Source organism: Eschrichtius robustus, chromosome 1 (genome assembly GCF_028021215.1).
Source record: "Eschrichtius robustus isolate mEscRob2 chromosome 1, mEscRob2.pri, whole genome shotgun sequence".
NCBI lineage: Eukaryota > Metazoa > Chordata > Mammalia > Artiodactyla > Eschrichtiidae > Eschrichtius > Eschrichtius robustus.
In genome coordinates, this window is record NC_090824.1 from 118,657,925 (window position 1) to 118,684,531 (window position 26,607).

The window sequence follows — 26,607 nt, forward strand, 5'->3', positions numbered from 1 at the left end:
AGGCAAGATATAATGACATCTTTTAACTAGGGCTATTGAAGTAGAGATGGTGAGAAATGGCTGGTTGCCAATATAATTTGGAGTTAGAGCCAATAAAACTTCCTAATGGACTGAATGTGGGGTATGAATTAAAGTGAGAAATCAAGATATTTATACCAAGAAAGCGGATAAATGACAGATATAATTTATTGAGATGGAAAAGATTTAGGGAAGTCCATATTTGGGAATTGGAGAAAGCAGATGGAAACCAAGTTTTCTATTTTAACCATGTTTAATTTGAAATACTTATTAGACATACAAGTGGAGAAATCAAGTAAACAGATATACTAGCATAGAGCTCAGAAGAGAAAATAATGTTGAATAAAATTACAGTCATCAGCATATAGATGATGATGGCTCTGGATGAGATTACATAAAATCTAGATAGAAAATGGAGAATGGGGAAGGAAAGAGGAGGGGATGAATGCGGAAGAGAGAGTGCTTTGGGATGAACTAAGAGTAAGCTTAGGACACAGAATTAACCATTGGCTTTGGTATTAGTTTTTCATTGGTTGAGATGGTTGGTAAGAAACTTTTCAAGGGCACCAGTATAAACAAAACCAGTTTAACACTAGTACTAGCTCTAGTCCTCTGAGGGTTGCTTTTTTCAAATCTTATTTATTAGACAAGTATTCCTTCAAACCAACCATCTCATTATTACAATAAACCATTTGGTACTGTATTTTTTAACTTCAGCTGTTGGTTTGTCAGCAAATTGGAAAGCACAGGTAGAAATTGATGACATTTGAGACATTTTTATTTCCAGGCATTTATACCAGCTATTATTACCATTTGATTTCCAGGTCTTGCCCTGACAAATTCACACTGATTAAGTGAAAATCAGCCTGGGAACTGTGAGGATGGGTAGGGTCAGGTTCCTCATGGCAGTGAGTTCTTGGCTGGACTCAAGCAAGCTCTCCCATCACTCTTTGCCCCCACCTTGCTTCTCCCAACACTGATCACACATTAATTGAGCTCCTTTCCTTGCTCTATTTTTCTTCCCCAAAGCTATCATTATGTCTCATTCTATTATGCTATTTATTTTCTTATCTTTTTATTATCTGTCCTACCTCACTCCCATGTAGTATAAAGCTCTATAAAGTCATAGACTTCACTTGTTTTATTCACCCCTACTGTACCTGTTACCCCTGTACCAGAGGCACCTACAAGGTACCCAATCTTGTTGAACAAATTAACTTGTCAGAAATTAGCTTGGTTGAAACTGGAAAAATCACATAGTGCAAAAATTAGTTCATTTCCTCAAAATTAAGAGGAGTATAATATGTAATGAATATATCTTATGTAATGAATACAATTATTATAATAAATACACACAATATACTTGTGTGTCAGCACAAATTACGACTAAGTTTTTTAAGAGATAGTATGCACTTCAGGAAGTTATCAATTCACAGATTACTCAGGCCTCTGTCATTGTCTCTGAGGCTGGACAGTTTGGAAGGGATATGTCTCTTCCATTTATATTTTCACCCTCAGCATGAGATCAGAAAAAGAGAACAAACATGGTATAGGAACATCTGAAGGCCAGCTCTAGGGGCACCAAATTAGGAATGACCTTCACAGACATCACAGATCCATCATATTCCCATTCTCATTCATTCATTCTCTGTCTGTCTGTCTCTCTTTCTTTCTCTAAGTTCTGACTTCCCTTGGCCGACTAAACACTCACCCTATCCCTAATTTGCCTTCATTGCAGTATATCTTTCGTACTCCAGAATATGCTCTTAACCAATATGCCAATTTATAAAGTCTATTAAGCACATCAACCTATAGTTTGTTGCAGATGCTGCATTTTTTCCCCTGGATTCTATTTGTCTTTTAATTTTGTTTAACTGGCTCCAGTACAGGAGTTGGAACTAAATAAAAATGTTAGCTCCAGTTTCTCCCTCCCTTAAAACATACATGAATTAAGCATATACTTCGGATCAAGCACAATGCTGGGTACTGGAGATACAAAAATTAACAAAATACAATCTTTTTCTCAATGGGCTGACTCTTGCCTGGATGATAGCAGTGCTGATACTGATGCAGATAAAGTAACTTTTTGTTTTTTCCTGAACCTTCCTTCCTTGTCTCTGTCCTCAGGGGAAAGTAGAGGCTTGTTCACTTCTATCACTTCTCAAAGATGACCAACAGTATGTTTTCTAAATTTTATTATTACTTTATTATATAGTTTATATTAACTATATATTTGTTTACAGACATCTTCAAGGGTTAACTATGTAACTTCTTTGTATAAAGACTCAAAGTATGACAGTAATTGCATCGCAGTGGCCTGCTTTTAGTTTTGGGAACATTCCAAGCTTTTTCTTCTTCAAAGCCTTGTTAATGTTCTTAGTATGTATGAGGCTCTGCTGGAATGATCTTCCCTTGGCTCTTAGGCACAGTTAGCACTTCCAACATGAGGCCACCATAACCACCTGACATAACAGCCAATGCCACCACTATCCCCTATCATAAGACTCATTTGTTTCCTTCATGATATTTAACACAATTTTTAGTCATTTCAGTAGCTTGTTTTCATGTGGATTGTTTCCCTCACTAGACTGTGAGTCAAATCCTTGTCTGTCTTGTCCACAGCCATATCCCCAATGCCTAGCAGAGTGCCTGGCATATAATAGTTGTTGAGTAAATATTTGTCAGATAACAGGAAAAGTAAGGAGGAAGAGAGCAAAGGGGGAGGAAAGGAGGGACAGAGAAAGAAACCTCCCCAACCTTCAATCATCTTATACTTCTTCTGAACTCCTAAAGGGTCTACTGTCTAGTAATCTTCAAAACACTTTGCTCATTTACCTCCTAAAATAATGTATTTAAATGATATATGCCCTCACACATGTTTAAATTGATATCTAAAATTTGTTGTCGTAAGTTTAAACAAATACAAAGGATAAACATCCTACATATTGTAAATACTAGCATTTAAAATAAATCTATTACACAATATTCTTTGAAATGTATCCAATGGGACCTAAATACAATAGAGATTTCATATCTACCACCATCCATTTTAAAAAGGCACAAAGGGACTTCCCTGGTGGTGCAGTGGTTAAGAATCCGCCTGCTAATACATGAGACACAGGTTCGATCCCTGGTCCAGGAAGATCCCACATGCCACGGAGCAACTAAGCCCATGTGCCACAACTACTGAGCCTGCACTCTAGAGCCCGCGAGCCACAACTACTGAGCCCGCGTGCCACAACTATTGAAGCCTGTGTGCCTAGAGCCCATACTCTGCAACAAGAGAAGCCACTGCAGTGAGAAGCCCACGCACCACAACAAAGAGTAGCCCCACTCACCGCAACTAGAGAAAGCCCGTGCGCAGCAACGAAGACCCAACACAGCCAAAAATAAATAAATAAATAAAATAAATTTATTAAAAATAAATAAATAAAAAGGCACAAAGATTCAGCCATACCACTCCTAGACATCCTAGACTTCTCTCTTAGACAGAAACTGGTGTAGAGGTCCTCCACAGAATATGTACAAGAATATTCATAACAACTTTATCAATAATAATTAAAAGCTGAAGAGAAATCAACTAACTGTTCCTCAGCAGTAGACGGGTAAATAAATTATGGTACATACAAGCATACATACACAGAGATATTATACAGCAATGGTTCTCAAACGTTTTGGTCTCAGGACCCCATTATACTCTTAAAACTTAATTGAGGACACTAAATTGTTTTAGTCTATTTGGGTGTTTCTATCAATATCTGTCATATTAAAAATTAAGACCAAGAGATCTTTTAAATTTTGTATTAATTTATTTTTAAAATAAAAGTAACAACATGGATAAATCTTGAAAACCTTCTGCTAGTGAAACAAACCAGACACAAACGGAAAAATACTATTCCATGTATAGGCGGTACCTAGAGTAGTCAGATTCATAGAGACAGAATATCAAATGGCCATTGCCATGGACTGGAGGGAGAGGCAAATGGAGAGCTTTTGTTTAATGTTAAAAAGTTTCTGTTTGGGAAGATAAAAAAAGTTCTGGAAAAGAATGGTGGTAACGGTTGCACAACAATGTGAATGTACTTAAGGCCACTTAACTATACACCTAAAAATGGTTAAAATGGTAAATTTTATGTTGTGTAGATTTTACCACGATTAAAAAGTAACAATAATAAATCCATTACATGTTAATGTACATATTTTTATGACAACTATATTTTCTAAACAAAAATATTAGTAAGAAGAAGTGGCATTACTTTAAATTTTGCAAATCTCTTTAAGTTTGGCTTAATAGAGGACAGCTGGATTCTAATATCTGCTTCTGTTTTCAATCAGTCATAATATGTTATTTGGTTGAAGTATATGGAGAAAATTTGGCCTCACAAAGACATATAGTGGAAAAGAGAAGGATTATTCCAATAGCCTTTTCAGAAAATTGCAAACAGTCTTCTTTAATACTACATCAAAACTTGATAAGTGTGGGCTTCCCTGGTGGTGCAGGGGTTAAGAATCCACCTGCCAATGCAGGGGACACAGGTTCGAGCCTGGTCCAAGAAGATCCCACATGCCGCGGAGCAACTAAACCCGTGCACCACAACTACTGAGCCTGCGCTCTAGAGCCCACGAGCCACAATTACTGAGCCTGCGTGCCACAACTACTGAAGCCTGCACACCTAGAGCCCGTGCTCCGCAACAAGAGAAGCCACTGCAATGAGAAGCCCGCGCACCGCAACCAAGAGTAGCCCCCACTCACTGCAACTAGAGAAAGCCCGCATGCAGCAACAAAGACCCAACGCAGCCAAAAATATAATTAATTAATTAATTAATCAATTAATTATTTTTAAAAAGCTTGGTAAGTGGTAGTTTCTTAAAATATTGGTTCAACAAAATATTCCAAATGTTGACACACTTCATTGTATAGCAGAAAAATCACATTTGTTAATATCACCACCAATCTCAACAGAAATGTCATGAAGTCCTGGGAGGATGTTAAGTGAATATAAACATTCCAAATTTCTAATTTTTGTCTGGAAATGCAAATTTTAACAATGTCCACAAATATAGTCAGTTGTTTGCCTTGCAGGAGCAGGCTCAAAACATTTTTTTTGACAAAATACCTGCCAAATATCTAAGTCTGAGTAATCATAGTTTGTTCTTGGTTCTTTTAGGTAAAAATGGTGTTCTATGGAAAAGCAACCACTTCAGTTCACAACTCAATTGCACAAGTGCTTTCTCCTGAGACAATCATCATACATATATACACAGAAGTAATTTATGTGTACTTCCCATTTAAGCACAAAGAATATTAAGAAGACATGCACTAATCTCAGCAACACAGGAACAAAAGGGAACTTCACCAACCTGATAAAAGACTAGTAAATTTACTAGTTATTCCTAATATCATAATTAATGATAAAAGACTACATGTTTTCCCTCCAAAGACTGAAAACAAGGCAAGGATATCTGCTTTCCTTGTTTCTACTCAATACTGTACTCAAGAATCTAGTCAGTGTAGTAGGAGAAGAAAAAGAAAAAAAAGCATATGAACTGGACAGGGAAAAAAAAACTGTCTTTATTCACAGATGACATAATTATATACATTAAAAACTTTCAGAAATATCTACGAAAAACCTGCTAGAATTAATAAGTGGGTTTAGCAGGTTCACAGGATATCATGCTAATATATAAAAATATGTGCAATTAACAACTGAAAGTTGAAATGTAAATAACAATATAATTTTCAAAAAATATAAAGTACTTAAAAATAAATCCAACAAAATTTGTGCAAGATTTCTATCCTGAAAACTGCAATATATCCATGAGAGAAACTTAAGAAGATGTAAATAAACAAAGAGATATACCATGTTCATGGATCTAAAGATTTAATATTGTTAAGGTGGCAATTTTCCCCAAACAAGTGTATGGATTCAATGCACTCTCAATCAAAATCCCAGCCTTTTTATAGAAAATGACAAACTAACTTTAAATTATATAAAGAAAAGCCAAGCATCCATAATAACCAAATGAATTTTGATTTTTTTCTTTTTCAGTTCTTTAAAATAGGCCTGTTTAAAACAAGATTTTAAAACAAAGAGGCTGTCAGCATGGATCCTAAGACATTAAAAAAATAATAAGAGAACACTATGAACAACATTATGCCAACAAATTCAACAACATAGATGAAAAAGACAAATTTCTTAAAATACACATTGTATCAAAATATATACAAGGAAAAGCAGAAAATCTAATAGGCTTACATCTAATAACCACATTGAATTTATTATGAAAAACCTTCCCCAAAAGAAAACTCCAGGGCCAGACAGTTTCAATGGTGAAAACACCAGTTATACAAATGTTTTTCAGAAAAGAGAGGAGAGAACACTATTCACCTCATCTTATGAGGTCAAGTGTTATGGGCTAAATTGTGTCCCCCAGAAAATTAATATGTTGAAGTCCCAACCCTCATTCCCTCAGAATATAACCATATTTGGAAATAAGGTCCTTACAGAGGTGATTAAGTTAAAGTGATACTGTTAGGGTAGGGCTCTAATTTAATATGACTGTTGCCCCTAAAAGAAGAGGGAGTGGCACCAGAGGCATGTGCTTGCACAGAGAAAAGGCCATCTGAGGACACAGCATGAAGGCAGCCATCTGCAAGCCAAGGAGAGAGGCTAGTGAGAAACCAAACCTGCCCACAACTTGATCTTGGACTTCTAGCCTCCAGAACTGTGAGAAAAGAAATTTCTGTTGTTTAAGACACCCAGTCTGTGGTATTCTGTTATGGCAATCTTAGCAAACTAATACACCAACATAAGCGTAATACCAAAACCTGACAAAGATGGTATAAAAAACTACAGATTAATATCTTTCATGGATACAGAGGCAAAATCCTTAACAAAACACTAAGAGACCAAGTCAATAGTATAAAAAAAGAATAAAGCTTCAAGACTAAGTAGGATTTATCCCAGTAACACAAGATTAGTTTAAGATTTTAAAATCAATTGTTAACTCACTATAGTAACAGACAAAAGGAGAAAACCTATATGATCATTTTAATAGATACAGAAAAAGCATTTGAAAAAAATCCAACATTTATTCCTGATAAAAACTTCCAGCAAACCAAACATAATATGGAACTTCTTCAAATGAATATATGGCATCTATAGCATAATTAATGGTGAAAGAATTGTTTCCTCTACAATGGGAACAAGGCAAATATACCATTATAACTACTTCTATTCAACATTGTACTAGAGGTCCTAGTCACTGTAAGAAGGAAAGAAAAAGAAATAAATGACATTAAGATAAAAAAGAAGTAAATTGGGCTTCCCTGGTGGCGCAGTGGTTGAGAATCTGCCAGCCAATGCAGGGGACACGGGTTCGAGCCCTGGTCTGGGAAGATCCCACATGCCGCAGAGCAACTGGGCTCGTGAGCCACAACTACTGAGCCTGAGCATCTGGAGCCTGTGCTCCGCAACAAGAGAGGTCGCAATAGTGAGAGGCCCGCGCACCGCGATGAAGAGTAGCCCCCACTTGCCACAACTAGAGAAAGCCCTCGCACAGAAACGAAGACCCAACACAGCCAAAAATAAATAAATTAATTAATTAAATCCATGAAAGAAAAAAAAAGTAAACTGTCTCTATTTGCAAATTATATGATTATTAATGTTAAAAATCACAGGGACTCTAGAAAACAGTTACAAGAACCCATAAGTAAATTTAGCAAGGTCATAGGATACAGGGTTCATATACAAGAATCTGCCAAAAGTAAACATTAAAGATATATCCTTATATACTACAGCAAACTTGGAAAATGAAATTTAAAAAGCCATTCCATTTACAATAGCACCAAAAAAATTATGAATAAGTCTAACAAAAGATCTTTATATTGGAAACTGCAAAACATAGTTAAAAGAAAGTAAAAAATATCTAAATAAAAGAGAGATATACAACCTTCATGGATCAGAGGATTCAGTATTGTTAACATAACAATTCTCCCCAAATTGTGGTATTGGTGAAAGGATAGACATATAGATCAATGAAACTGAATACAAAGTAAGAAACAGAGTGCACACACACACGTGTGTATGTGTGTGTATGTGGGGCAGGAAAGAGTGTTTTGACAAAACTGCCAAGTTAATTCAATGGAGAAACGGAGAAAGAGTAGTCTTTCCAATAAGTAGTACTGTTACAACTGGATATTGGGTATCCATATTTTTTTTAAAAAAGCAGGGGGACTATCAATCCTAAAGTCACACCATATGCCAAAATTAACTCAAAATGGATCATAGTCCTACTTGTAAAACCTAAAATCATAAAACTTATAGAAAAGAGTATCATAGAAAATATTTATGCCCTTGGGTTAAGCAAAGATATTTCAGAAAGACATAAAGAGTATGAATCTAAGGAAAAAATAGTCATGCCAAGGTGCCAGGAGTTTTAACCATCATTGCTTTTGTACCATCAACAAAAACGTCAATGCACTGAAAAAGGCAAATAAATAAAACCCTAAATGATTATGAAAATAATTTTGACTCATGGACCCCCCAGAAAACTCTCAGGTACCCCCCTCCAGGAGTTCTCAGACCCCACTTTGAGAATAGCTATTTTGCAATAATTAAAAAGAATGAACTCTGATGTATGCCACAATGGATGCATCATACAGACATAATGTTGAACAAAAGAAGCCTGGAACAAAGGAGAACATACCATATAATTACACTTACACAACTTCCAAGAACAGGCTACAGTACTCTATAGTGTATGAAGTCAGAGTAACGGTTAACTCTGGAGTCAAGGAAGAAGGAGATTAACTGAGAAAGATCATGATGGGAGGGCATCACCTATATCTTGATTTAGGTGGTGGTCTGTGTATGTTACTGTATGGATGTTATACCTCAATAAAAATACAAAAAGAAGTAATATAAACAAGTCCTTCTTTAACAGTTTTATGTCTTTCTTTTCCCCCCTTGAACTTATATTTCAATTCCACTTCCTTACAGAATATTATCCTAATGAAATAGATTTCTATATTTCAAAGTCTTTTATTAAACATCCTCTAACATTTCTATGCAATATTTCTAGGCATGTTCTCAAGTAGGTCAATTTTAAGGAAGAATTCATAATGAAGCTAAGAATCTGGAAATTCTAGTTTGAAGATAATGGATTATAACATTCATTTGGCATTTCATACCTTAATTGTTAAGTATATTTTTATCTGTGTATGTCTTGTTTCACTAGAAGGTTAGTTCCTTAAAGGCAGGGATGAATCTCGAGTCTTCCATTGCAAAGGAACTGGCATGCAGTAGTTCATGGCTCACTGATTTATTTTCTCATTCATTCATGCAACAAAGATTTCTTTAGCGTTTATGTGTAGGGTACTTGCTAAGCCCTGGACGTATAATAATGGGTAGATGCAGGGCTCAATAAATTCCTGTTGATAACTGATTGATAATTATCAGCTACATTTCAGAAAGCGTGTAATTCTCTTTTCTTCTGAACTCAAGTGCAGGTGCACTACAGGTCTGATTAACCCTGTCATAAAAATGGGGACACCAAGACACAGAAATTAATTAACTGCCTCACTTAGGGTCATGCACTTTGTCATGGCTTAAGTGAGGATTAAAACCCTTACAGTTTTTTTCCTGGACTGAGGTGCTATGGGAATTCATTCAGATTGACTGGAGTTCATATTTCATTTAAATGCTCTCATTTCACTTGTGCTATATCCACCTTCCCTAACTCATATTTCAGGACCTGCAGTCTGAATCAGTTTACTTCCACTTCAGACACTGTCAAGATAAATTAGACACTGAGGGTCCATGGCACCCTCTGAAGCAGAAGTGCTATTAGTAGAAAATATATAAGCAGGTTTATTTTCAATCTAGTGTAGCACTTTTTTGGAGAACGTATTTTCTACTATAAATGAAGTAGGAATAACAAACCTGAGTGAATTTTGAAAACATTTTAAAAAATTAAAATTTGATTTTTACTATACATCCTCAGGCAAGCATAGCCAAAGGAAGGTAAGCAACAGTAAATATTTTTATCTCTGACATTGCATCTCCAAACCATTCTGCTGAATAAGATCTGGCAGGTCCCTGACTGTGAGCAGAGATAGGGTAACAACTCTGATGATACATAAACTTGTATCAGATACAGCCTCCATTTTTGCTGTAATCATCCATCTATAGCCTAGCCTGTTCAGCTGACAAGGCATGTTATTAATAAAGCCTACTGTACCATAAGTGCCTTGCCCTATGTGGTGTTTATATTGTTGGAAACTGTAATTGTCTGAAACAATGGCCTCTGTGAAAAGATGTGATATGTTTTGAGCTGTGTAAAGATCAAAATAATTTAGACTAATAATGGTAGTTGTCTGTGAAGGATTAAAACATGGGTTATGCTGCAGAGTTAATGACTTGGCCTTGCTTTCAAAGTTTTACTTCCATTCTGGTCCCTGTGAGATAACCTGGAATTTCATGCCAAGTTTCCCCACCAGAATGTAAACTCATTGAAGGCAAGGAGCTCTGACTTATTCACCGGCATCTTCCCAGCACATAACACAACACTTGGAAGAGAGTCAACACTGAATATCCGTTAAATGAAATAAATGAATGAATATGAGTACAGGAAAGAAATGGAACAAGTTTCAGGTTCAAGCCATTATCAGAGTTCCTGCAGCTTGTGACTTGGAATAATAGAGTGGGACCCAATCTCCAGGAGATCAGTACTAATGGGGAGGGAGAAGGTGAAATGGAAGCAGTCTGAAACCAAGTAGCTGAGGATACTACGTGGCACTCACAGACTGCTGAGCCAGACATAAAAGTTCTGGGTAAAGAACCCTGCTGGGAAAGAAAAAGCTTGCCCTTGTTCTTCACCTCTCCACCCTCACCTGATAGGATTTAGACGAGTTCTTGCATCTTTCAACCTGGGTTCTCCTGAGACAACAAAAGGGGCCTCAGATCTCCTCTAATTCTCACTAATGGAGTGCTAGGTAGAACAGCCTGCAAGTGATGGCTTGTGGCTTAGGGACCACTGTGAGTGGCTAGGATAAGAGCAAGGTCTTAGATAGGTAGATAGACGGAAGGCCAAGTCTTGAAATGGAGCCAGATTATCTCTCCATTGAACTAGTAAAGACAGAATATGAAGGAAGATTTAAAAATTTAGAAGTAATGAAGGAGAGTAGATACAAAAACATTTTGAAGTAGAGAAAAATGAAGGAAACTTTTGAGACCTAAGCCGCAACATCTGATGTTGTTTGGATTATGCCCTGCTGCATGCTCAAGGAAGGTAATTTCTCTTCCCAGCATGCAGGGTAGATTATGTTTGGCATCCCAGCATGCGAGGTAGATTATGTTTGGCATCGTTCTTTCAACAAGTAATTAGTTTAGGATGTGTGTTTGACACAAGTCTGCCCAATGGGACTCAGTTCTACTAGAGGCCTCTAGGAAAGGTTAACCTTCCTTTATTATGAAAGTGACAAAGACAGAAAGAAAGAAGTGGGAGACAACATCCCTCTTTGTTGGATTCCCTTGACTGCATTTGATGCCAAGAAATGCTGAAGCTATGATGCTGCCCTGAAGGGAGATAGCAGGAGAAATTACCATTGTCTGAGGATGCCAGAGTAGAAAGACGATATCTAGTTGGGACCTCAGTGACATACTTGAGTTACTCGATTAACCAGTAAAGGAACCACCTTCCTCCAAACTTCTTATTTGATGGGATAATAAATTCCTGAATTTTCAAAAGCTGCCTCCAGTCTGGTTTTCTGTTGCTTGCACTTATGTTGATAGCTTGACTTTTCTAATAAAGGTGAGAGCATGTGTTACGAATGTGAAATGTGGGACTTGAAAAGTTTGAAACAGATGTTTCAGCTTTTACCCATAGCCTCCATCTTCTTATCCCTTCCCCACTCCTACTGGACTCAGACAAGGGCCAGGTGACACAGGACTGGATGTAAAGGGACCTCTCCCTTCTCAAGACTTGGTCTTTGTTTCTGGCTCAAGCTCAGTGTGTTTGACTCTTTTCCTGAGGACATGTTCTGTCTCAGGAAGCTCCTCATTCACTCCAGTAAACAGGCTTCTGGCGCCTTGCCCCATCAGTTCCTCAGACATACCCAGGTGTGTCTGAACCCCAAGCCACAGCTTCGGCTCAAGTGGGGAGCTCCAAGCACAGCACCATTCTGTACCAATATCTAGCAATGCTTTGTGGCCCTTGAGCAGAAACAGAATTAAAATGGTCAAGACTTAGTGATGGGAACTGGCACAGGCATGGGATAAAGTCTGAATGCAGGAGTTAGCATTGACCCTTGAACAATACAGGTTTGAACTGCAAGGGACCACTTAATACGAAGATTTTTTTCAGTAAACATACAGAACTCTTATCAAGATCACACAGCACCAAGCTTAGAACTCTGCATCTACAGTTAGTGTCAATACATGTGTATTAAGTTTAATTTAATGAGCAGGCTGTGGGCTGAAGGTCCAACGGTTTCCTTTCACAGACTCTTCTGTTCAGAGAGTGTCTTTCAACTACCACCACCACCTTCCCCCACAAAACAAAACCTTCAATGTTTTCACCTCGGTTATCTAAGTTTATCTTTATAATATACTTTGAGATTGGGAGTGGTAAAATAGTTTTATTTAACTTACCAGGAAGAAACCGAAGACACAAAGAGATGATGTGACTTGGCCACGGTCCCAGGGGGCATGCGTGGCAGAGTTAGGATGGTCTCTAAGTCCCTGGGGGCTCTCAAGCCATTGTTCTGATGTCCCTGTATGTAATTGTTTTGACAGCAATTTCCCTGGTTCTCTCACTAGCCTGCTAATCACGCACGTCAATCACATGCAGGAACGCCATGGGCCTAGGGTCAGCCACAGTCTCAGGAGGACGTAATTCAAAAGAGAAAACAAGGCACCATAGAGCACTTTCTCCTTCCAGCATGTATGTCAGTTGTGGCCTCATGAGTCTCACAATGTGTGCAGGAGAGGATGTTGTTTTCTTTCCCCCGAGAGGGAGAAAGGCTATATCAAGTGTTCTGACCACAGCTGAAAACCAAGTGAGAAATCCAGCAGTTTAAGGTCCTCTGACTAGAGAACACTCAATGATATGGGAAGAGTTCTCCACCCAATCTTTAAAGAATCAGGAGGGCTGTCCTCTTTCTTCCTCCTCAACGACAGTCTCCGTAGTTTCACTCCAGTCGTTTAATAGAGCCTGAGGGTGGTGAGGCTTAATGTGAACCTTGACACAGATGGTTCACACTAATTACTCTTCTCCTGCAGACCACTCGGCCGTCCTTCCTCATTTCACTTTCACTTTGGCGAGCAGCACCGAGGAGCCCAGAAGCCACGGTCCAGGCCCAGACCTGGGAAAAGGGCCCGAGGAGACGCGCGCGTGGAGCCGGGAGGGCGGGGCGGGAAGGAGAGCGTGCGCGGGGGTAAGGATGTTCGGGTGAGGCGTGGATTCTGGAATGCGCGTGTGCGCGGCCCCCGAGCACCGCCCGCGCGGCGCCGATTGGCCGGGGGCGCGCGGCGGGGGAAACCCTTGGCTAATCTCCTGCCACTCAGCCGGTTCGACTTCGGCTCCGGACCGCAGCGCCCGCGCGGAAGGACAAATAGTCCCGGCGGCGGTGCCGTGTGCCCCTCCAAGGCTGTGCTTGCCCCTCCAAGGCTGTGCTTACCCCGCCCGGGGCTGCGGGGGCCCAGAGGCCCGGGCGGCGGGGGAGGAGCGTCCTCCGCGGCTCCTCGACCCCCCGCCCCCTCCTCGCGACCAGACGGGTGGATTGCGCTCCCTTGGGAAACGTAATTGGATTCCGGGCTCCCTCCAGTCGGGATCAGCGGAAATCGGAGGCTGAGCCTGCAGCGGGAGGGGCGGGTGGGGAGAAGACGCCGGGGAGGGAAACGGTGAAAGCACCACTATGCCTTGAAGTGTCGGCGTGCTGGTTTCTGTGCAGGCCGCGCTAGAAGGTTGGGTGGTAGCGAAGGATCCGTGAAGATTGCCCCCGGTTCCCTTTTCCGCCTGGCATGTGACTCCTGCCCTCTCCACGTTGTTATTCTGAAATTCACCTGGTTGCCGATCCCCGGGAAGAAAACTATTTTGGAACCTTTGAGACTTTTAGACACCACCACTTCGTTTTTCTCTCAGAGCTCTACTTGGAGCTGAGATGGTGAAAGAACCCTGTGCAGTCTGGGATTTGGAGATGTGTCTTCTTAACGGGGTAACTCAGGAGAAAATAGCATTCTTACCAGAATCGTCCGAGAACGAAGAATATCTTAAGTCCTTGCTTTAGCAGTAGTAAACTTCCCTAATTCCCTTTCCCTTGCGGAGGTGGAGCAAAAGTGGGAGCTTTAAGCAGAGTTTTTGGCTGAAATGATAGGAATGTTCTAGGAATTTAAGAGACTAGCTCACCCCTCTTGTGATTTTTTTCCCCCGTCTCATTTACTGCATTTCACTCATTCATTCATCATCAAGCAAGCTTTCACTGGGGACTTTCTATGTGCCAGGCTCTGTTGTACTTACCAAGGATACATCAGTGAATAAAACAAGTACCTGCACTCATTGCAATTCCTCCAGTGGGGGAGACAGACTATACATTTACATAAACAAATAGATATACAATATAATGTCATGTAGCGGTAAGTGCTGTGGAGACAAAGCAGAGTAGAAGGACACACAAGGATGCAGGTGGAAGTAGTGTGTTTATATTTTAGCTAAGTTGATCTAGAAGGGCCTCTTTGAGAAGTTATGTTTAAATAGTGGTCTGAATGAAATGAGGAAGAAAGCCAAGCAAAAGTTTGGGGGAAGAACTTTCCAAGCAGAGACAAGAAGAAGTGCAAAGGTTTGGAGGCAGGAGAATGGTGAGTTTGAATTAGTAGGAAGCAAGGAGGCCAGTGTGAATGCTGTGCGAAGAGCAGGAAGAACAGTTGTAGATGGTATTTCTGACTTCCTTCTGGCTCTGTTCCAATCACCTGTGAGAATAATCATTCTAAATCTTTACTTTTAGCACATCTCTTCATGCTTCAATAATTTCATGGCTATATTTTTCTAGTGCATTAAATTTACTCTTCTGACTGATTTTTTTCTGCCCCCATCTAGTTCCCTCTTACCCTATAAACTACTCCTCAATCTACCCCTTCAATTTTAGTTGGATCTGCCCCTCAAGAATATTCATGTTCACTTCTTCCTATGTATATTTATTTATGGATCTACCCTCACACAACTTAGTATTGATTCAGTAAGGATCTGAGGTTGCAAGTGACATAAAATCCAACTCAAATTGGCTTAAATAGGGAAGAGAATTTATTGGCTCACATAACTGAAAAGTTCAAGATTGAATGAAAAGTTCAAGTTACGTTATCAAGATTGGGATTCTCCCTGATATGTTGGCTGTTTCCTCTGCTGTTGGCTTCATTCTCAGGCTCCACAAATCAGCAACCAGCAGCTCTAAGCTCACACTGTCCTCACTACCCGCAAAAATTGTGTCCATTCCTAAACCAATCACTGTTGCCCAGCGAAGATGCTCAGATTGGCCTGGTCTGAATCAGAAGCCCATCCCAGAAGTTGAGTCTTTTAATAACACATGAATGGCACAAAAAGATGATTCCACTTTAGAAAATGGGACTATGGTTATCAGAGGAAAGGTGGATATGTCCTGGGTAATGGAAACAGGGGACATACAACACATCCCTGTTCTTCTGTTGATGTCCCCAAACATTCCTCTTCTACATATGCCTTTAAAAGTGTTTATGCCTACTCAATGCAACAATATTTTTTCCCACCACAAATGTACTCACTTCCTCCCCAAAGAGAGATGATCCAAAGATCATCTAGTTACTGCTGATAACTTCAAGTCCAAGATAGCAGGATAAAGCATGTTTCCCCAGCTTGTAGCAATATAGTGCTTCATGGTCTAGCAACCTAAGGCCACATGATAAAATTAGCTACAAAGTACTTAATTTATAATAGAAAAAGAAAAAACTTATATTTGGAAAAATGACTATGGCAAACACACAGTGGTCTCCAATTCATTGGATATATCGTATCTTGCTGGACAGGAATAGCAAAGGCTTCCTACCACGAGAGAAGAAAAAGTTCTTTGATCAACCCATCTGGCTGCCATATGTTCTGCTCTTGGAGAATCTCTCATCCATTGTTCTTCCATGCCATATCTGTAATGGACAATGGGGAGGATAATCCTTCTAGGGACCATACCTCTTTAGTATTCTGCTTCTTGATACAGTGGGTGTTGAAAAATCACTTGCTATGGCAGAGATAACTAGCTTTCACCAGCAAACAGCTGGGATCCTCTACTGTTATGTAGAGTTGTTGCTAGGAAGTAGCTATATAGTCAGGGACTATATTTCCCAGCATCCCTGTTAATCTTGGTAAAGTCATATGACTATCTCATTGAACTATGAGTGGAAGTGATGTGAATCACTTAACAATGTGGTTAAGAACCAGGTAAGCCTTCTCTGGTCTCTTTTTCCTCCTATGGCTGCACTGAAAGGACTCTAAGACCCTGGAGAATACATAAGAGAGCCATGAGATGGAAAGAGTCTGAGTAACTAAATGACCGTGTAGAAGACCACCTGCTGATCAGGAATACTGATATTGGACTCTACAAAAGTGAAAAATAAACATTCGTTGTATTAAGCTACTCAGGCTTCTCCATTACCTGTTACAGGGGTAATTAGCCTCGGTTTTGTTCTCTAGATTTAAGGTTTCTCTCACAATACAATTTCCTTTACTTCTTAGTAAGCTTGCAGTCTATTTGTATGTCTCCAGTTCCATGATGGAAAAAACTCCAAAGCCAGAGGTCATGTAAAACTGCAGTCTTTGCATCTAGATTCCAATATGGCAATTTTTGTGTTTTGGTAATAGGCCTTGGTAATCTCCTCCCTTAACGGCCTCCATTTTGGTTTCTCCCTGAGAACAATTTGAAACAATAGCCACTGGTGTTGCAAGGGGGCTGGAGGGGGTGGGGGTGTGGGTGGAATGGCATAGTAGTGCTGGAGGAGCAAAGTGGGATAATTATCCTTCTAAGCAGGCAGGAATTTCTTGAGAGAGGCCTGGGTGTGTTCAGACTTCTTCTAAGTGCCCGTCTTTTCCATTTCTTGCCTCCATTGGCATCAACATTCTTTGGGGGCTTTTCCACCCTTAAAGGCTCCGGATTATTGAAGTTTCTGTCATATTTGATTGCAGTCTGTAAGCAAAAATGGTCATTTATAACAAAGCAGTATTTTTTTTCTCTCTGCCTTAGATAAATAAGGCTCAATCCTAAACTTGAGTCTTTCTCACAGGACCTAACTAGAAGCCAACATGTAATAGTTGATGTTCTCTAGTAACTGTACTCTAGTATTGGACCCTTTTACATTTCATACTTGATAGGCACATTTCTGAATCCTAGTATACAACAGGTGCCAGTTTAACCTACTACTTTGCTATTGAATTCCCAGCCCAGTATAGATGGAGCCTCCTCTGAATAACTGATTCAACAATTTAAGGTCTTTCTGTTACTAATCCCCACTCCCAGTACCAATTTATGAATTGTTAGAGCTATTTTAGTTGCAGGTGACAAAATAAAAAACACAACTTAAACTGACTTATGCAAAAAAAAAGAATATTTTGGCTATTGGCTCATATAACTAAAGAAGGAGTGATATATTTAGCTTAAGGCATAGCTTGATCCAAGGGCTTAAGCAATGTCATTAGAATTCTATTCTGCTTCATCTCTTGGCTCTGTGTTCTGTGTTGGCTTCTTGCTCAGGCTCCATATGGTGGCTCCTGGCAGCTCCAGTTCACATAATCCTTACTGTTAGCAATCTCAGTGGAAGAGTGCATGCCTCTTTCCCAGAAGTGCCAGCAATAATCTCCTTATATTTTATTGGCTTCGATTAGGACATGTGGCCAGAGGAATGATTACTCATGTTGTTGAGAGTGGAGTCCACTCCACCTAGAAGACATTGACTGAGAGCGATAGAAGAGGAAGATCAGGGTACGGTTATCAGAAGATTGAATTGATGCCGAGTGGCAAAAAGCCAAATGTCTCTCGGATACCAACGTGTAGTGTTTCCTAATTGCCTCACGTGTGTTGGTTTTACCTCCTTCACTGGACTGTAAGTGTCTCTGGAGCAGGGTCATGTATTATATGTCTTAACAGTGCCAGCCCAGCAGGCAGTCCTTAGATACTGGCTGATTGATTGCCTCTTCTTATAACACTAAAGATGGCACACTCAAAAGGGTAAAAAGAGCTTAATAAAGGGATAATTTACAGAGGTAAATATATAGTGGGAAGGGTTGAGGGAACCAACTAACAATGGTAAAGCACTTAAGGACTAGTAACAATAAGAAGCCTTAAGCCTGAAGGAGCAGGGGAAGGGAGATTTTTAATGGAACCCAATAAGAGCTGTAGTTTGGAAGGGGATTTCTGACCAAAGCTGTGACTATAAACAGAGAAACGTAGCCACTGCCAAATGTGGCCCATCAAAGGACTGGGAAATAAACACTTGTCCTCTTTTTCTCCCACTCTTTAAACTTCTTTTGGTACCTCCTATAGGCCAAACCCAGCCAGAAGCTAAAGGACTTGGATAGTATAGTCTGTAGAGGTCAGCCTCCAGTGTAGAGCAAGGCAAATAGGATGAAAAACGGGAAAATGGATCTGGAGGAGCAAATGGAAAATAACCAGGACATCCCTGTTATATTCTTTAGAGCAACCCTGAATAAAAACAATTCTATATGTGTTAACCATATAGCCTGGGTTTACCAGGAAAATATAATTTTACTCTTTCCAATAAACTCTTTAAATATATAATTAATGTGGTTTCATTTTTATAGCACTTTAAGACTTTAACATTCATGAATTCATAAATCATAAAAAGTCTTTTGTTAGCTTATGTACTTACAAAGTTATCATCATTGTATTCATATGGAACTCCTCAAGAATACTGTACCTGGCAATCCATCAGAAAGCCCTGGCACAGCACTTGTCAAATAGTGACAAATTTGATCAATGTTTGATGATTTGAAGAATGATTAAATGAATAAAGCGTTTCAAGCTAGACTTTAAGTGGGAAACTAGATGAGTTTTCTTTGTTAGAGGTTGACACTAACTATACAACATCTACCAATCCTTCTTTTAAAGTCTGACATTGGCATCTTAGCTCTTGATCAAGGTGTTATCTCACAGGAAATAGAAATGCGATAAATTTTCTCTGTCAATCTTTAGAAGTAAGAAGTTCTATAATTAGCTGTCATGCTAATAAACTCACTTTAAAGTCCATTTCAGTTAAGGGACTATTATTTTTTTAATCTAAAACTGGGTTTCTTCATGGAATTGTCGTTCAAATGTAAGAAAAATAAATATACGTGCTTCAGTATATAAGCTGGCATTATAAAGTGTCAGTCCAAACTATTTCTCTAAAAGATTTTAGTGAAGCCAAAAAAACAAACTTTTGTTCTTTGGCAATCCTGTGTATATAGAGCTTAAAACAGTTTACAAAATGCTTTCACATGTATCACCATTCATTTACTCATATAATAGTATTGAGTACTTACTATATGCCACACATAATCCCTGCCCTCACTGAACTGGCAGTCGTGAGCAGTTTTTCTCAGACTTAAATGAAAATATGAATCCCCTGAGGATCTTATGAAAATGCAGGCTCTAAATCTGAGATGGGGCCCAACACTGCATTTCTTTTTTTTTTTTTAATTAATTTATTTTATTTTTGGCTGTGTTGGGTCTTCGTTTCTGTGCGAGGGCTCTCTCCAGTTGCGGTAAGCGGGAGCCACTCTTCATCGCGGTGCGCGGGGCCCTTCGCCGTCGCGGCCTCTCCTGCCGCCGGGCACAGGCTCCAGACGCACAGGCTCAGTAGCTGTGGCCCACGGGCCCAGTCGCTCCGCGGCATGTGGGATCCTCCCAGACCAGAACTCGAACCCGTGTCCCCTGCATTAGCAGGCAGACTCTCAACCACTGCGCCACCAGGGAAGCCCCCAACACTGCATTTCTAACCAGCTTCCAGGTGATGCTAATGCTGCTGCAGGTCTAGGGACCACACTTGGAGTAACAAGAGTCTGATGGACTCATTTAATCCTTTCAACAACAACAAGTGTTTATCTTATTATCTTGAGTAGTTACTATGTATAAAGCACTGTGCTATACATTGTAAACGAACAGTTCAATTAGACATAGACCTCCTGGAGACTCACTATATAGCTGAAAAAAACTAGTGTAACAAATAATTATGGATGTGTGATTCTATTTATATGAAATATCCGTTTATCTATTATAAATACCTATTTATCCAAATATCCATATGATATAATGTGAACAAATGTAATAATAAACAGGTAGTCTAAATGGAGCTCACAGACTCTAAGTGATTAGCCCTAAGTCACATAACTAGTTAATGAGAGGGTTAGCATATAAACCTGGTCCTATCAAGCTAAGACTGGTCATCGTCAGAAACCTCCTTGCCAGACGAGACATAGAGATGTATGCCAGGAAATAGACATCCTTCCACCAAGTAGAGATTGCACCTGTCTCAGAATTGTCCTCACCCTGTGAGGCAGAGATCATCCTGAGATGGTGACCTTGGTGGCATCCATACACATACTGCCAGTTGATGGGCTGTGCCAGCTAGCTTCTGGCGGATTCTTTGGTTTCATCAGGGTTCTTAGTTTCAAGCAACAAAAATCAATTCTGACTGATTCAATAGCAAAGTGCGCATCTCACAGCATCATTATGAGGGTTGAAAACCAAGCTCAGAACTGCCCCAAATCATACCGCAGAAACAGCCCGGGAGAAGACTGCTATTACTGATGCTGCTCAGCATGCTGGACTCTGCCGCCCTCCTCCGCCACCAAAACTGCCCGGGGAACTTAACTTGGCAACTGCAATGCTGCAAGAGAAAGAACTGACTGCTGTCCTTGCTTCTTTGTGTTACTAGTTCTCTACTCAAGGCCATGCAGTTGCTTCTGATTGGCTGAGGGTAGGCCGTGAACCTGAATCCAGGGTGGAAGGGAGGACAGTAAAGTACTTGACAACTTCTTTCACTTTCTAGATAGTAAGAATTGGGATTAACTTTCTTTCAAGCCTCACATATCAGTAAGTACTCCAAGCTCAGAGAGTTCAGATGCTGGGCTACCAAAAAACAAACAAGACAAAAAAACAGCCAACCAAACAAACAAAAAAATATGTTCAAGGGCTTCCCTGGTGGCGCAGTGGTTGAGAATCTGCCTGCCAATGCAGGGGACACGGGTTTGAGCCCTGGTCTGGGAAGATCCCACATGCCGCGGAGCAACTGGGCCCGTGAGCCACAACTGCTGAGCCTGCACGTCTGGAGCCTGTGCTCCGCAACAAGAGAGGAGGCCGCGATGGTGAGAGGCCCGCGCATCGCGATGAGGAGTGGCCCCCCACTTGCCACAACTAGAGAAGGCCCTCGCACAGAAACGAAGACCCAACACAGCCATAAATTTAAAAAAAAAAAAAAAGTTCATTACAGCCTTGCACAAATAGTGGCTTATGGAGTAACAGCATCAACATTAAGCACGAGCTTGATAAAGATACAGAATCTCAGGTCCTATTCCAGATCTGCAGAATCGGGATCTGCTTTCTAACAAGTAGCTGACGTAATTTGTATTAGAAGTGTTGCTTTGCATTATACAACACATATTCTTTTTAATTTTCAAGGATCAGTGACCATTAGGCATTATTAATCCGTAGAGTTGCCAGATTTAATGCAGGGTGCCCAATTAAATTTGAATTTTAGACCAAGAACAAATCCACTTTTAGAATAAATATGTTCCATGAAATGTTTGGGACCCACTTATACAAAAAATTATTACTTGTGTATGTGAAATTCAGATTTAATTGGGTATAGTATTTTATCTGGCAATCATACTCATCCAAAAATTCTCTCTCTACACAATGAATGGAAATGGACAAAAACAGTAATTGTCTACAGGAAAGCATTCATACCGGTTTTCGATTTTTGGCATGATAGATTGTAAATACTGAAATCAGAACATGGAAACTCTACACAGTTTCAAGTCTGCTCTGAGTTCTGCTTAAGTATTTAATGCTTGAGGTCCCCTAATAATATGAAGGGTGAATGTTCTGTTAACCCTAAATGAAAACTCTTTTGTTGGATAAGAGTTAATTTTTAAATATACCTATGAACTAACTTATTTAATGAGTTTTGACCAATATCACCTTTATCCCACAGAACCTGACCACATGAACTGAGTAAATAAAGAAAATAAATGATGACAATCACTGTTGGCTTCCCTCTGGACACTGCTACTCTAATTTAATTTTCTTCCTAAAGAAAAGGGTTGCAGCCTATGCCCAGGAGTTTTAGAAAAATAGCTTTCGAACATTCTGTTTGGAAAAAATTTCACAATTTGTATGGAAACACTAAAGACCCCGAATAGCCAAAGCAATCTTGAGAAAGAAAAACGGAGCTGGAGGAATCAGGCTCCCTGACATCAGACTATACCACAAAGCTACAGTAATCAAGAGAGTATGGTACTGGCACAAAAACAGAAATACAGATCAATGGAACAGGATAGAAAGCCAAGAGATAAACCCCCACACATATGGTCACCTTATCTTTGATAAAGGAGGCAAGGATACACAATGGAGAAAAGACAGCCTCTTCAATACGTGGTGCTGGGAAAACTGGACAGCTACATGTAAAAGAATGAAGTTAGAACACTCCCTAACACCATACACAAAAATAAACTCAAAATGGATTAGAGACCTAAATGTAAGGCCAGACACTATAAAACTCTTAGAGGAAAACATAGGAAGAACACTCTTTGACATAAACCACAGCAAGATCCTTTTTGACCCACCTCCTAGAGAAAGGGAAATAAAAACAAAAATAAACAAATGGGACCTAATGAAACTTCAAAGCTTTTGCACAGCAAAGGAAACCATAAACAAGACGAAAAGACAACTCTCAGAATGGGAGAAAATATTTGCAAACGAAGCAACTGACAAAGGATTAATCTCCAAAATAGACAAGCAGCTCATGCTGCTCAATATCAAAAAAACAAACAACCCAATCCAAAAATGGGCAGAAGATCTAAATAGACATTTCTCCAAAGAAGATATACAGATCGCCAACAAAAACATGAAAGGATGCTCAACATCACTAATCATTAGAGAAATGCAAATCAAAACTACAGTGAGGTATCACCTCACACCAGTCAGAATGGCCATCATCAAAAAATCTACAAACAATAAATGCTGGAGAGGGTGTGGAGAAAAGGGAACCCTCTTGCACTGTTGGTGGGAATGTAAATTGATACAGCCACTATGGAGAACAGTATGGAGGTTCCTCAAAAAACTAAAAATAGAACTAGCATACGACCCAGCAATCCCACTACTGGGCATATACCCTGAGAAAACCATAATTCAAAAAGAGGCATGTACCACAATGTTCATTGCAGCTCCATTTACAATAGCCAGGACATGGAATCACCCTAAGTGTCCATCAACAGATGAATGGATAAAGAAGAAATGGCACATATATACAACGGAATATTACTCAGCCATAAAAAGAAATGAAATTGAGTTATTTGTAGTGAGGTGGATGGACCTAGAGTCTGTCATACAGAGTGAAGTAAGTCAGAAAGAGAAAAACAAATACCATATGCTAACACATATATATGGAATCTAAAAAAAAAAATAAAAAGGTCATGAAGAACCTAGGGGCAGGACGGGAATAAAGATGCAGACCTACTAGAGAATGGACTTGACACAGGGAGGGGGAAGTGTAAGCTGGGACAAAGTGAGAGAGTGGCACGGACATATATACACTACCAAATGTAAAATAGATAGCTAGTGGAAAGAAGCCACATAGCACAAGGAGATTAGCTTGGTGCTCTGTGTCCACCTAGAGGGGTGGGATAGGGAGGGTGGGAGGGAGATGCAAGAGGGAGGAGATATGGTGATGTATGTATATGTATAGCTGATTCATTTTGTTACACAGCAGAAACAAACAGATCACTGTAAAGCAATTATACTCCAATAAAGATGTTTAAAAAAAAAAGCATTCTGTTTGGGAAAAAGGCAGATTGTATGATATCTAAATTGGAATCAGAAGTATCACATTCAAAAATTAAAGAAAACTTTTAGTACTCTAAAATGTATACCAATTGCATTTATTTGGAAGATAGTTTAATTCACTTTAACATTATAGCCAGTCAAAATATTTCCAGTCAGCCAAGTAGGGAATTTTGAGTGGTTGAGAGATTGCATCTATGTCATCTCTCATATTGTACCTCAGGGTAACCTAATAGTTGATGAGAAGAAATTTCTCTTTACAGAGTATTCCAGGTAATAATCGATGCGGAAATGATAGAATATCATCATATTGTAAACTGTAATGAAATGATGCAACTAGGAAATGATCATCAATAATGGCTAACGGCACAAAAAGAGAGACAAGCAGATATTACTTGCCTCCTGTATATAACATCACTATGGAATATTCTTGCCAAAAATCAAACTAGAATTTTATCAATCCTATATATATAAATAATAATTTATATATATAAATACAGAATTTACAGGTGTTAAAGGAACATGTTAAATGACACCAGGAGAGTTACAATTAGAAAACCCGGGCTATGGAAAATCCTACAAGACAAAGAACACAGTTTTGCTTTAACAAATCAATTGAAAGAGGAGGGAGAAGCCATGGATTAACAGACTTACATATCAGACAATTCACTGCGTGGATCTTTTTTGGATCCCAGTTTAAACAAATCACCTGTAATAAAAAAATTTTTGAAACAATTTGGGAAAATTTGATTTGAAATCACTATCTTGAAGAGATATCTGCATTCCCATGTTCATTGCAGCGTTATTCACAGTATCCATCTACATTCAGTTCCATTCTGAATATTTGATATTAAAGCATTTTTATAAACATTGTAGGTGTGATAATGATATTGTCATTATAATTTTTAGAAGCATCCTATCTTTTAGATGTAAGTGCTGAACTGTTTGTGGATGAAATGATTTGATGTTTGCTTCAAATTAATATGAAGGTGAGGATGCTTGAATAATTGTTGAAGCTGGGTGGTAGGTTCAAGGGCATTCATTATACAATTCTTTCTACTTTTGTATGTTTGAAATTTTTCATAAGATAATTGGGTTTTAAAATTGTGTTTAGAGTATAATCTTAATTTTAAATTTGTAATATAAATGCAGAGAATTAGTTCCCACTTGAGCATACGTCCTCCCCTAACCCCCACTTTCTTACCAATTACTCAATCACCTTAATGTTTTAAATAGTTCTCTAAGTTCTATGTGTACCTATCTCTAAATCAGTTCAATTCTATAGATGGAGAAAAAAAAAAAGCAACACACAGATGACTTTATTGATGGGCCAGTTGCATTCTTATGCTCTGTCCTTCTGGGACCAATACTTTTTGAGATGGTCAGGAATAGAAGACAGATCTGTAGTGAAGAGACCCCTGCTTCTCTGAGAGAAGTTAACGGATCCTTTGGGGATAAGCCTATGATTTTGATCTCATTAGTATTCTGAGCTCCATTCAAGTGTGACTGACAGTCACACAAGTCAATACAGGAGCATTTTGGGAGAGCCAAGATAGAGAGTTTTTTTCTTATACATTAGTGTTCCTGTTCTTACGGAGTTCATCAGAAAAACAAATCAGAGCACTTTTGATTCAACAAATGAGTGTAATGAAGCTGTATTTCTAAGAAAACTGCATTATTGGGCTAGAAGAGAGATAAAATTCTAAATCGCTTGTACAAATAAAAAATGTTGCTGAAGGAAATGCAAATATATTCTAGATGATTATTAACTCTTTCATTTTCACTTTCTTTAATCTTAGGTCGACTCATAGCTACAGACTAAATGCAAGCTTAGAGATTTAGAAAGCAACGAATATTTATATCTTTGATGGTTTTAATCCATCAAGCATACTTCATAAAAAAATAGAGAAAAATCAAGACGGAACACCATCAGACCATTAGAAATGGAGTAGAAGAGGGTAGCCAAAGACCTGGGAAAGGATGTCAGTCCCATCTAGTATTTTCCTCAGGTTTCATTCCCAATTCCAGAAGAAGTAATAGATGTTTAAAATATTCAATGGCATCCTTTTATCATGCTACTGAATATAGTTTGAAAGCTTAAGGTGATATGTTTAAAGATTAGAAACAATAAAGAAAAATCCTGCAGGCTTATAATGCAAATGAAACAGGGAAAATTGTAGTAAGATATTTTGGATTTAGAGAAGAATGTGCCAATCACCAAAACTTAATGTGTAATTGCATAAAAATGCTGGTGCAGTGAAATTAGAAATTCAACAGATGGTCTCAAAATAAAATATTTCTGCAGTATATGAGAACAATTGATCCCTAACTCCTCTCAAATGAAAGTGTGGATAATTAAGTGCAATCTAAATCATCCAATCCAAGTCAATTCATTTTATCAAATCACCCAGGGGAATGAACTCAAGAAAAGGCAACTTTCACTGAAAACACAATTTCTCATTTAATTGATTAGACAATTACTGAGGGACTATTGGGGTTAGAGAGAAGATACAGTT

General features: G+C 39.0%; 1 protein-coding gene across 5 annotated transcripts in view; it reads right to left on the bottom strand.

Annotated features, from left to right (window-relative positions):
• The window catches only part of ZNF280D (zinc finger protein 280D), a 296,330-nt gene extending 282,906 nt beyond the window's left edge, over positions 1–13,424 (bottom strand). For all 5 annotated transcript variants that reach the window (XM_068552217.1, XM_068552151.1, XM_068552176.1 and 2 more), the window contains exon 1: positions 12,672–13,424. The gene's annotated coding sequence lies outside the window, so the exon portion shown is untranslated. The remainder of the gene's footprint in view (positions 1–12,671) is intronic.
• Between the last annotated feature and the right edge of the window lie 13,183 nt (positions 13,425–26,607).